General features: G+C 37.1%; 1 protein-coding gene and 1 pseudogene across 1 annotated transcript in view; one reads left to right on the forward strand and one right to left on the reverse strand.

Moving 5' to 3' along the window:
- The window catches only part of LOC125862275 (anthranilate phosphoribosyltransferase, chloroplastic-like), a 1111005-nt gene that overhangs the window by 690738 nt on the left and 407315 nt on the right, over positions 1 to 12952 (reverse strand). The window lies entirely within an intron of this gene.
- Positions 4616 to 4761, forward strand: LOC125863465 (U6atac minor spliceosomal RNA; annotated as a pseudogene).

Consider the following 12952-nt stretch of genomic DNA (forward strand, 5'->3'; position numbering starts at 1 on the left):
AATCATGCGTTGGAAAATTCCTCTCATGCACCTTCAATTGACGTGAGGCATAAGCTATAACATTCTTGTCCTGCATCAACATAATACCCAACCCAAAATAACTCACTCTAACTGTTCAACAATTAACTAAAATCGTATACTCTACTCTCCAAGAAGCCAAACTCACTTTTTGTTACAAGACCTCACAAATTCTCTTTCACTCTTAGTACAATTATCTCTAAACAATAATTCTAAGATTAACCAATACAAACTAGGTCTGTTGAAAGAAAAACCTAGTTGTATTTCTTCTTTCTTCTGTCATATATTTTATAGTGTTGCATTGCTCTCGCCACTAAATTCTCTCAATTTATGAATTTCAAAAGTTGTTTTTCTCTGTGTCAAAGATCCTTTTATAGGGGCGGATTCAACACTAATTGAATCCTACACGGAAAGTAATTCTTTTCCTAAAAATATTTTCCTTCTGTATAAAGAGTCTTCTTCACTATTTTGCCTTAATTAGGAGTGTTTGTCTTCGACGCGTTATTTCTTCTTTCCTGCTCTTTTATCTTAGTTCTGGTACAAGCTTGTGAACCTGGTTCACTTTATTATTGTCAAAACTTTACTTAGAATATTGTCATGTCATCATTAATTTATTTCTCCTCTAAGTACTCAACTTCTCGAGTATCTATCAACATATATATAGAGATTTTTTAGAGAACTCAATATCTTGACCATGTTTCTTTTTTTAATGCAATGTTGTAAAATAACAACTATATAGTCATTAAGCTAAATCAATAGAAATTATTTGCATAATGGAAATCAAATCGTATGAATTGCTACACCTATAAAATAAAAATGCAATGTGGAGACGTCAGTAACATCTCATTTAACATAAAGTTGTCGTCATGATGATGCATGTGAGTTTGTCGCCTCTCTCGTTATCTTTTATTGATTAAAATATAATTTAAAATTATAAAAAGGAAAATAATAATTTTAAACGGATTAAAAGGGAAAATAGGTGTGAAAAATTGAAACAAGGGACTATATCTTTTTCAAATGTGTAAGAAGTAAATTATTACGTCAATGATGATTTTAGCATGACATCAGAAACCTATTTAGGATAAATAATCAACTAAGATGCATTAAAGATATAATTATCTTGAATGTCTAGATCTCATTAATTAATTAATTTATATATATTCTTTCTATGATCTGACCAAAAATAGAAAAAAATTAACTGGTCAACTCCATGGCTATTATATAAGTAGTGTGACATTAGCCCTTTCATGAAAATATACATACATTCAACAACATCAAAACAAAACATTAAGATTTTGAAAGGGCAACCAAAGTATACATTGTGTATGTATCCTTTATCCTAATTTCATTTCAAAAGTTTTATGTTTGAATTTTGATGAATAATTTTGTCTACTAAAATACAGGACTTGTAAACTTTAAGTTTATATGCCTTATTGCTCTTTCTTATGGTTTAAATCGCATAAAATTGTAATTATATAGTATTTCATGGGATAATCGTAGTAACATTGACTACTAAATTTTCACTTTTTTTGGTGAGATCATTCAACTCCTCACCTTAATTGTAATCTACTCCTTAATTTTTCCCTTTCGCGACCCCTAATTTTTAAAGGAATAATATATTAATGCATATTATATATTATCACATTAAAAAAGAGTGTCATGTGATATAACTTTGTTAGTTGGACATTAAAGAAAGAATAAGCAAAAAAAAAGAAACAAAAATTGTCTATAGAAATTATAGTTACGAGTAAATTTATTCTCGGTATTGATGTATGATAATTTCCACTCCTTCTTAGCCCTGTGTTGTTTCTCAACAAAAGAGAAGTAGCATGACTTTTTGGTTTTAAACGGTTTAAAGGAAAATGAAGAGTTGTGACTTTTCCGAAAGATAGTGACTTTTGTAACTTTAGGAAAAAGTTGTGATTATTCTGAAGGATTGTGGCTTTCCAAGGGGTTTTGACTTTTCCAATAAAGCACAATAAGCACGTGTTTACGCTATTGTTTGTTGTTTATAAATATATGTGTTTGCTCTTATTTTTTAACAACAAAATTTCTGAAATTCTTCTTATTCTTCAGAAACAAATTCTAGTGTACTTTTTTGCCGTTGAGTGGTTAGCTGACGTTGTGATTTCAGGTAGCAATAGTAATACAATTTTAACAACATGAGCAACCAAGACCAATTCTCTGGCACCTCTGAAAGTCTCTTTATTGAAAACTTACCTCAGAAAAAAAACCAAAGAATTGAGATAGAATGTTAAGAAATTGATAGGATTAGTAAGCAACCATATGCTCTTATTGTCCAAATTGTTTCTTTATTGTCCATAACAGACACGTTCAGAACATCTACTCTCTCTGAAGATAGTCAATACTTTTGGACTTTTATCAACAACGTTGTTTTTGACACTGAGGAGTATGGTCGTTTAGATGGCTCAGCAGTGCATTAGAATGTACTTTTATCACGGATAATGTACTACCTTTCCTTAGCCATTAGAATGTTCATTCTAAACTATGTGTTCAGATATGATGATGGTCTGTCATGTTTTCCCGTAATTTGAAAAGTGGCTTGAAGTTTATGTGAATAAGAAAGTGGAGGATATACGCTTAAATATACGTTACACAATTGTTTATCCATCTGGGCATGACCAATCTTATAGCTTTCCAGAAGTTCTCCGTAGTAGTTCATCTGTTAAAAAACATAAGTGCAATAATTGCATAATATGAGAAGATTGCGTACTTAATTAAACATCTCTGAAGAGTTTAACGCTGAAAAATTTGTTTATCCGAGATGAATGCGTTAAACAAATAATGGCAAATTGTCCTCAATTGGAATCATTGAATCTATATGGATTTTTTGGTTTTAATCGTTTGCAAAAATTCCATAGATTAAAACCACAAAATCCATATAGATTCAAAGATTCCAATTAAGGACAATTTGACATTATTTGTTTAATGTGTTCATCCCGGAATAACAATCTTTCCAGCATTAAACTCTTCAGAGATGTCCAATTTAGTACGCATTCTTCTAATGTTCTGCAATTATTGAAGTTGAGTTTTATAACCGATGAACTACTACAAAGAACTTCTGGCAAGCAGTATGGTTGGTCATGATGCCAGTCGGATAAGCAATTTTATAACATATATTCAGGTGTAAATCCTCCACTTTCTTATTCACAACAAGTTCAATCCACTTGTCAATTACGGGAAAATAAGAAACACCACCATTACATCTAAACATAAAGTTTTGACTGAAATTTTTAATGGTAGAGGAGATAAAGGGAGGCAGTATATCATCCGTTAAGGAAATGACTTTGTGCACTGTCAAGATTAATAATGACTGCATTTGATCCATCATGATCATCCTGGCAGGGATTGGTATTCACACAAAGGTGATACATGTTGCTTTGAAATTGTTGCTCCATATGTTGAACATTTAACGATTTCCGGGGTTTTAATCATATGAAAACTCAGCTCACGAACTTGTCATCTTTGAACCACACAAATTTTGATCTCTACTATGATGAATTAGATGAAATGAATGAAAACAAGTTTTGCCAAGCGTTCGTTGTTAATGAGCTAATATTTTCATCTTAGTTTACCGAGGTCAGTTATCAGGCGTAAATGTCTCTAGTCTTTTAATGTTGATTGTGAATTGAGGTCTTGTTTTCTTCCTATCAACTTGATTGTACGATGGGGGTCACGATTGTTTCAATTTACCTGATTAATTATCTATTGATTCACTTTCTTTGAATTAAATCATATAGTTTTAATTTAGTACGTGAGGTAAAATATTAGTTGCTTTAATTGTCTAAGCTATAAGGTGTTACAAGAACGTGAAATCACTATTTGTTTAGTTTGTAAACCCTGTAAATCAATGCACTTACCTTTATTCTGCCTCATTCTTCTATTCAGGTGATTTCCAGTATGATGTTGGAATAGGAAGACATCTTCTTACTGTAATGCAGATGGTTGACAAGAAATTCTTGTATTTCAAAACTTTCCTTCCCCTCGACAACCTCTTAAGGTCGACTCGTAATTTGGAAAACCTAATGATATTTCCTGATATGCCAGGATGTTTTCAATTCACAATTTTTTATGTCTAATATATATTGATCCTTTACTCCCTCAACGACTTCAACTTCATTATTATAGTTTTTAAGCTTATCACCTAACCCGATTTGTCCTTTTTTGTATTTATAGTACCATGCTTTTTTTAAGGCGAAGACATTAATTTGCTTGAAGACAAGTACCTCTCAATTGAACAAAACATATTCAAAGTTTCCTTACATAATTTAAAGAATGTCAAGGTTATACCATTTTGTAGTCGTACATGTAGTTTTGACGCAATAAAGGTCCATAAGGATTGAAATAGTTGTTCTAGTAATACCTCAAATATAATGAAGCATTTGTTAGCTTTTCCAACAAGTGCAATTATTTCCTTTAGACTAATTAGTCATAATGTTTTGTATTCCTAGTTTCTTGCTCTTGTTTTTGTTGAATTTTTTTTGTTTTGATGAGGATAACTTGTTATTAAAATAAAATTATGTGCCAACCATTGATTAGAACAAGAAATAGCTCATCGTCCCTTAACCTATTGTTTGTGTTCGTAAAAAGGAAAGCTAGTTTGCATGTCCCTCTACAAGGATGGAATCAACCTTCTTAGGAATGGACTATCTAGCTGGGCGGCCTAGATTGATTATCACACTTGCTAGCCGGGCTGGAAGTTGACTAGATTAATAGATATTTTGGTTACTTGGGTTGGGAGCCTGACTTTTGTTTCTTGGGTTTGGATTTGTGGTGCCTTTCTCTCTTGACTTAGTTACTCTTTATACCTGTCGGTCTAATGGGGGTCTTTTTGAGTTTCATTTTAACATGTGCATGAGTGTACATTCTAGGATTATAGGGGTCCAGCTAGGTTTAGCCTAGATGTACTTAGATTTACTTTCAATATGCTCGTATGCTTTCTTTCATATCCATTTTGACCTCTGATGTGTTACCATAGGTTTTGTTCTTTCTTGGGCGACCTTGGATTAGGGTTATTAAGGATGGATACTTCTTGTGATTCCTTGTGAGGGGATGTTGATCCACGGTGGCTTAGTATTAATGGATCTCATATTCGACATCATTTTGGGAGTCAACACCACTCGGGACACTCTTTCTAGTTGGATGGCTTTAAAGTGGTCTGTCTAGATGGGCGGCTTTGATATTTTTAGACCCTTTTTGGAGTCGACACGTGCCCATGTCAGTGTTTCTAATTGGGCTAAGTGTGGACTAGCTGGTTGGGCGACCTAGATTGATTATCACTCTTGCTAGCTTGGCAAGAAATTGACTAGATTGCTAGATATTGTGGTTACTTGGGTTAGGAGCCTGAATTCTATTTTTTGGGTTTAGATTTGTGGTGGCTTTCTCTCTTGTCGACTTAGTTACTATTTGTATTTGTCGGGCTTACAGGGTCTATTTGAATTTCATTTAAATATGTGCATGAGTGTATGCTCTAGGCTTATAGGGGTCAGTTAGGTTTAGCTTAGGTGTACTTAGATTTACTTTCGGTATGCTCGTACGCTTTATTTCATATCCGTTTTGACCTCTGTCTGTTTCTAGATTCTATCATTTCATATTGTTTTTACCTGTCTTGCTCAGTCAACACGTGATATCAAAAAAGTACCTAGTTTTATACACATTCTACAATCTTTATTTGTTTTTTTCATGTAGGTATGGTAATTGTGTGTGCAATTAGAAGAATTAAAGATTTAGAGATAAGTGTGGGCACATGGAGTCTTGCATCAGCTTATCTCATTCTTTACTTATTTAGCTAGTCTTTTTCCTTTTTGAACAATCTTTGTTATTGTCCACTTTTGTGATTTTCACTCTTAGTTTTAGACAACTATGTACTTCTGATTTCTAGGTTGTGGGAGGGACCTTTTGTATATAGTTTTTTGTTTGCTCCTGCTTTTGTTTTGTTTGGTTGTTTAGTTTGATTTCTAATTAGTTATACCGCTATACTTATTACTTGCTATTCTAGGCTACACATTAGTTTCTCTACTTGAGGGTTATAGTGTATGCCCTCATGACTCGAGGAATCGGCTCATAAAAAGTTGGTATCAGAGACATAGATTTGCCTGTCTCACTTGTACAGAGCTAATACAAATAAGATATTTATGGATCGGTGTAAAGACATTTGTGTCCTATCTTTAGGAGGCTATAGGGTGTCTTTTGGGATTTATCCTTTTTTGTATCACTTTCATGCAGCGTGTGTGTAGTTGGTTTCTTGAAATCACATTTGTTTCATTCTTTTCAGAGGATAGATCATACAGGACATACGATAGCTCGAGGAAAGGGTCGACCTCTACAGCTGGCTAGGAGTGCAACACTGGCCCTGAAGAGAGAGAATTCTGAAGCCATTAGCTAACCCTCTAGTAGTTTAAGTTTCTGTTTAATCAGCGGGGTTGAGGAGATCTCAGTCGTTACCTGCACCTTCTATCGCTCTGTACCTTTAGGCAACCATTGTACAACTTCTGATTGAGCTTGGGGCATGCAACAGACTAGAGCTGCAGTTGCACTATAACCACAGGATTAACCTACAATAGATGCACCCCAGGTCCAGGTACCACCTAGAGGTGCCCAAACCGTGAATGTGGCCGAAGCCATACCTTTAATTAAAAAGATGATTGGAGTGTTTCACATACTCTAACCTCTAAAGATTTTTGGGGATGTGGGTGGGGACACCCACAAGTTTCTTACAAGTTGTAATTAGCGACATCATATTCTAGGTCTAGTGGAGTCGAGAGGCGCCAAATTCATGGTGTATATGTTAGATGGGTCAACTAGTAAGTCGTGGCGTCGCTTCATTTATACAAGTTCAATTAGGTCTCCTCTTTTCACTTGGACCAAGTTTTATGAGGTTTTTTTTAGCTTGGCTCATCACTCGCAACTTCAATGATCGCCTCAAGATCAAATCTACAGGTTAGAGCAGTGTTGTCACACCTCGAAAACCAGACCCAGAAAAAGTTTTGTAGAAAACTACCTAAAGTTTTGAACCACGGCAGGGTTCACAGATCGTGATATGGGTCCACGATCTGTTGACCTGCCCGTGGTCATGACTTGGAAGTCACTAGGCCTAGACGTCAGACCACGGGCACCTTCACCATCTGTGGCCTTGACAATGGACAGTGGTGGCATCCGTGAGGTCTAGGTAGTAACCTCCCCAGCCTAGCCCTCAGACACCCCTCGCCCCAGTAAGGACCATGGGGACCTTCATGGTCTGTGGTCCTGAAGACAGGTCGTGGGGCGTCCATGAAACCTAACCAGTAGCCCCGTAAATCCTGAGCCACTAGACCTCTGCCTAACTGAGAACCATGAGGACCTTCACGGTCCGTGGTCCCTCACACGGGCCGTGGTAAGGTTAGTGAGACAAACCCTCAATTGAGTAGTCACCAAGTAAAGACCACGACCCACTTCACGGTCCGTGGTCCATTTCACAGTCTGTGAAGGTGGTCGTGGTCAGCCTCGTCAGCAATTTAACTTAGGGGTCTTTTGGTCTTTTCCTATTTCGTTGGACCCCTAAACAACGTTGTTTTAACCCTAAACTATGTGGTTTTGTTTAGTTTTAGCCTAGAGACATAACTAGAACTTACCTAAGATAGATCTTTAATCAAAACATTGAATAATTAGAAGAGAAAGAAGATAGCAACCCTAGTTCAAGAACGCAACAAGGTTCCATTAGTTCCAGCCCCGAAATCGAAAGATTTCTATGTGGAATTCATCACTAGGTATTTGCGATTCCACTAGTGGATTCCTTTCGCCCATTAGGTCCCTAGCATTCAGTCAGATTCTTGATTCCCTATTATTAACTAGTCCTAGGGTTTCTAGAACTTCAGCAAATTATCATGAATTAGTTATTTATATGTTCCAAATCAAATTATCATGTTATTACTTCATTTCTTGCATGAATTTCCGAACCCTAGCTTGGTAGTTCTTTATTTCTTGAATTGCACATGCTAGCTCAGATATTACATATATACATGCCTTAGTTTTCGAATGCATTACTTTCAGTATATTAATGTGAATTCTTAGTTTGCATATCAATTTTGAGCTATACAGTATATTACAGAAATTCAGTCATAATGTGTTAATCATTTAAGCTATTGGGAGTAGTATAATACCGAGTTGGACTAAGGTCAGTCACCCGTAGAGCCCCAAAACTACGAGCCACGTAGGTTGTAAGTGCCCTATGTAGGTATCATTTTAGTTATCACGCTAGCATGCCTCTACACCTTTGGCCGGGTGTTTTGGGTCCTCTCATTAGGGCGTATACATCGGACTCCACATTTCGCTCATGTGGTTTTATTATCGGTTATTAGTAGCTCCCACAATTTAGTCAGACTCCATTGCATTGACCACATTTCAGTATAATCAGTATTCAGCATCAGCATGTCTAAATTTGGTCATTGCATCCAGTTAGCTCAATATTCAATATATATATCATATTAAGATTATAATCTTGCTTTATTGCTTGTTCAGTTATATGTTTATTTCAGCATTACTCTATCATGCACGCTCCGTACCTTTTAAGCACTCACACATACTCTGCTCTATATTTTTTGTGATGTAGGTTCAGATTCTCAGCATCCAGATCACGGTTAGATCGATTCTTGATCTCCAGTTCAGCAACATCAGTGGTGAGTCTTCGAGAACAATAGTCATGTTATCTTTTCATTATTTCAGTATTTTAGTTTCAGTTCGCTAGACTTAGCTGGGGCATGTCCCAGGATTTCTAGTCAGTTAGAGGCTATTTTCAGACATAGTTGGTTTTAACTTAGTATTTGAGTTTGATATTTCTTTTTTATTAAAACTCTCATATTCGATACATTCAATTTAGTAAATGGGTATTCCCAATCACATTCATTTTCATGATTTAGCTTCGGCATCAGTTATTATTATTCTTAGTATGCTCATGTCATGCTAGCAGGGTTAGCTTGGGGTCACTTGTGATCGTAGGTCCCGTGTTCGCGTCTCTGGAGTATCTCAGGGTGTGACAAACTTGGTATCAGAGCATTAGGCTTAAGAGTCCAAGAATGTCTAAAAAGCTGCATTAAGTAGAGTCTTTTTCATTGGTGTAAAGTGCTCCACATTTAAAGAGAGGGAGGCTACAAAGTATTTTAGGAAAAGTCTCCATTTTGTAGTTACTCTTATCATGCGTAAGGTATGTTCTAATTCCATTCTAAGTCGATTTTCTATGTTTTAATGATCATGCCTCCTCGTAGAGCTAACGCTGGGAATGAGAATGCCAGGAACACAAACGCAACTCCTACAATCCTAGATCAAGAGGTTTTGAATGCAGAATTCCAGAACGCCATTCAGATGTTGGCTCAGTGTGTTAACAATCAGAACAATCAGCGGGCTCCAGTTTCGACAAATGCTAATGTTGGGTCAGATGTAGCTATAGTGCAAGATTCTGTTAAGATGAATCCTCTAGAGTTCTTAGGATCGCAGATTGGTGAGGATCCCAAAAACTTCATTGATGAGGTCAAGAAGATCTTTAAAGTGATGCAGGTAACTTTGACTGATCAGGTTGAGTTAGTATCTAACCAACTTAAGGATGTGGCTCATATCTAGTATACTAAGTGGAAAGAGAACAGGGGTACAAATGCAGCTCCTATCACTTGGGATTGCTTTAGTGAGACCACATCCAAAGCATCCTTCCTTTCCTCCAAGGCACTCGCCCGGATGGTTCTTACATTCCTGTGATGCCTCAGTCAATTGTAGAATTAGGATTGTTCGTTTAAAGTTTCAAGACGAATCAACCTTAGAATGGAAGGGTAGTAGCTTAGCGCTTATGGGTCGATTCATTTCTTACCTTAAGTCTAGAAATATTATCTCTATGGGTTATCTCTATCATCTAGTTTGAATTAAGGATTCAAGCTCTGAAACGCCAACTCTTGAGTCAATTCCTGTGGTTATTGAGTTCCCAGAAGAGTTTGAAGAAGAACTTCCTAGAGTTCCTCCCGAAAGGGAAATCAAATTTTAAATTGATATCCTTCCAGATACCCAGCCTATTTCTATTCCTCGTTACAGAATGACTGCAGATGAGTATAAAATATTGAAAGAACAGTTGAAAGACCTTCTAGAAAAGGGCTTCATCATACATAGTATTTCGCCATGGGGTTCACCAGTGTTGTTTGTGAAAAAGAAAGATGGTTCTCTAAGGATGTGCATTGATTATAGGCAGTTGAACAAGGTTACAATCAAGAATAAGTATCCCATCCCCAGGATTAATGACTTGTTTCACCAACTTCAGGGTGATAGTCATTTCTCAAAGATAGACCTCAGTTTTCATCACCTCAAAGTCAGAGATAGTGTCAGTCCGAAGACAGCCTTCAGAACTCGGTATGGTCATTACGAATTTGTAGTTATGTCATTTGGACTAACCAATGCTCCTTCAACTTTCATGGATTTGATGAATAGAGTGTTCAAGAAATATTTGGACTTGTTCGTTATCGTCTTTATTGATGATATCCTCATTTACTCTAGGAATGAGGAAGAACGTGTGAGTCATTTCACAGTTGTTATGAAAACTCTCAATGATCGCCAATTATTCACAAAATTTAACAAGTGCAAATTTTGGTTACAATCAGTCGCTTTCCTTTGGCATATAGTATCCTGCGAAGGAATCCGGGTGGATTCCCAAAAAATAGAGGCAGTGAAACAATGGCCCAGACCTACCTTCCCTATAGATATCAGATGTTTCTTGGGTCTAGCGGGTAATTACAGAAGGTTCGTGGAAGGATTTTCATCCATAGCCTCACCATTGACTAGGTTGACTCAGAAGATGGTAAAGTTTCAGTGGTCAGATGATTGTGATAAAAGGTTCGCAGAATTGAAAATTAGGTTGACTACAACTCTGTTTTGACTCTACTAGAGGGTTCAGATGGATATGTGATTTATTGTGATACATCCAGGGTCGGGCTAGGATGTGTGTTAATGCAGCGAGGTAAGGTTATAGCATATTCTTCTAGACAACTTATGGTGCATGAGAAGAATTATCAGACTTATGACCTCGAACTTGCAGTGGTGGTGTTTGCACTCAAGATTTGGAGACACTACTTGTATGGTGTTCACGTAGATATGTTCATAGACCATAATAACCTTTAATATGTGTTCACCTAGAAAGAGTTGAATCTTCGCCAGAGAATATGGCTTGTGTTCCTCAAGGATTATGACATAAGTGTGTATTACCATCTTGGTAAGGCAAATTTAGTAGCAGATGCCCTTAGCAGACTATATATGGGTAGTGTAGCACATGTTGAGGAAGAAAGAAAAGAGCTAGAAAAGGATGTTCACAAGATTGCTCGTTTAGGAGTTCGTCTTATGAGCATATCAGTTGGTGGTGTGACAATTCAAAATGGATCAGAATCTTCATCGGTAGTGGAGGTTAAGGAAAAGCAAGATAGTGATCTGATATTGCTCAAACTCGAAGGTATAGTCCATCAACAGAGAGTTGAGGTATTCTCCCAAGGTGGAGATGGTGTGCCTCACTACTAGGGTCGATTATGTGTTCCTAACGTGGGCGAGTTGAGACAACAGATTTTTGCAGAAGCCCAAAACTCCAGGTATTCTATTCATCTAGGTGCCACTAAGTTGTACTGTGATCTGCGGGAAGTCTTTTGGTGGAATGGCATGAGGAGGGATATAGCAAATTTTGTGGCTAAGTGCCCCAATTGTCAACAAGTGAAGGTAGAACATCAGAAACCAGGGGGTATGACTCAAAATATCGACATTCCTACTTGGAAGTGGGTAGTGAACAACATGGATTTCATCACAGGTTTACCTCGTACTCGCAGACAGCACGACTCAATTTAGGTGATAGTTGACAGAGTCAGTAAGTCTTTTCGCTTTTTGGCGGTCAAGACTACAGATTTGGAAGAGGACTACCCCAAGCTTTACATTAATGAGATAGTCAGCTGGCATGGGGTTCCTTTGTCTATCATCTCAAATAGAGGTCGTCAGTTTACCTCTCATTTCTGGAAGTCATTTCAGAAAGGTCTTGGTACTCAGGTTAATCTTAGCACATCATTTCATCCATAAACGGATGGTCAGGCAGAGCGTACCATTCAGACCATAGAGGACATGTTGAGAGCTTGTGTGATCGACTTCAAGGGTAGTTGGGATGATCACTTTCCTCTTATAGAGTTCCCCTAAAATAATAACTACCATTCCAACATTCATATGGCCCCTTATGAGGCATTGTATGGGCGTAGATGCAGATCTCCTGTTGGTTGGTTTGAAGTAGGTGAAGCAGCCTTGATAGGGCCAGATTCAGTCCATTATGCTATAGAGAAAGTGCAACTTATTAGAGATAGACTTAAGACAGCTAAGAGTCGCCAGAAGTCTTATGCAGATGTAAAGAGAAGGGAACTAGAGTTCCAAGTTGATGATTGGGTTTCCTTGAAAGTGTCACCTATGAAAGGGGTGATGAGATTTGGTAAGAAAGGAAAGCTCAGACCTAGCTATGTAGGCCCTTACAGGATTCTGAAAAGGATTGGTGATGTGGCTTATGTGTTAGAGTTGTATCCATTCTTTCACATTTCACTATTGAAGAAGTGTGTGGGTAATCCAGCATCTTTAGTGCCATTAGAAAGTGTGGCTGTAAAAGATAGTCTTTCTTATGAGGATGTACCAGTTGAGATCCTTGATCACCAGGTTAGAAGGTTGAGAAACAAAGAAGTCGCTTCAATCAAGGTTTTGTGGAGGAGTCAGTCCGTAGATGGAGCTACTTGGGAAGCAAAAGCAGCCATGAAGTCCAAGTATCCTCACCTCTTTCCTTTCGATTCCACTCCTGCATGATGTAATAGTTCGTCTTCAGTTTTTCAGTCATTCATGCATAGAATAAGACTTAGTATTATGTTCCTTCAGTCTGTACTTGTTTTTTTAACATATT

Source organism: Solanum stenotomum, chromosome 4 (genome assembly GCF_019186545.1).
Source record: "Solanum stenotomum isolate F172 chromosome 4, ASM1918654v1, whole genome shotgun sequence".
Classification (NCBI taxonomy): domain Eukaryota; kingdom Viridiplantae; phylum Streptophyta; class Magnoliopsida; order Solanales; family Solanaceae; genus Solanum; species Solanum stenotomum.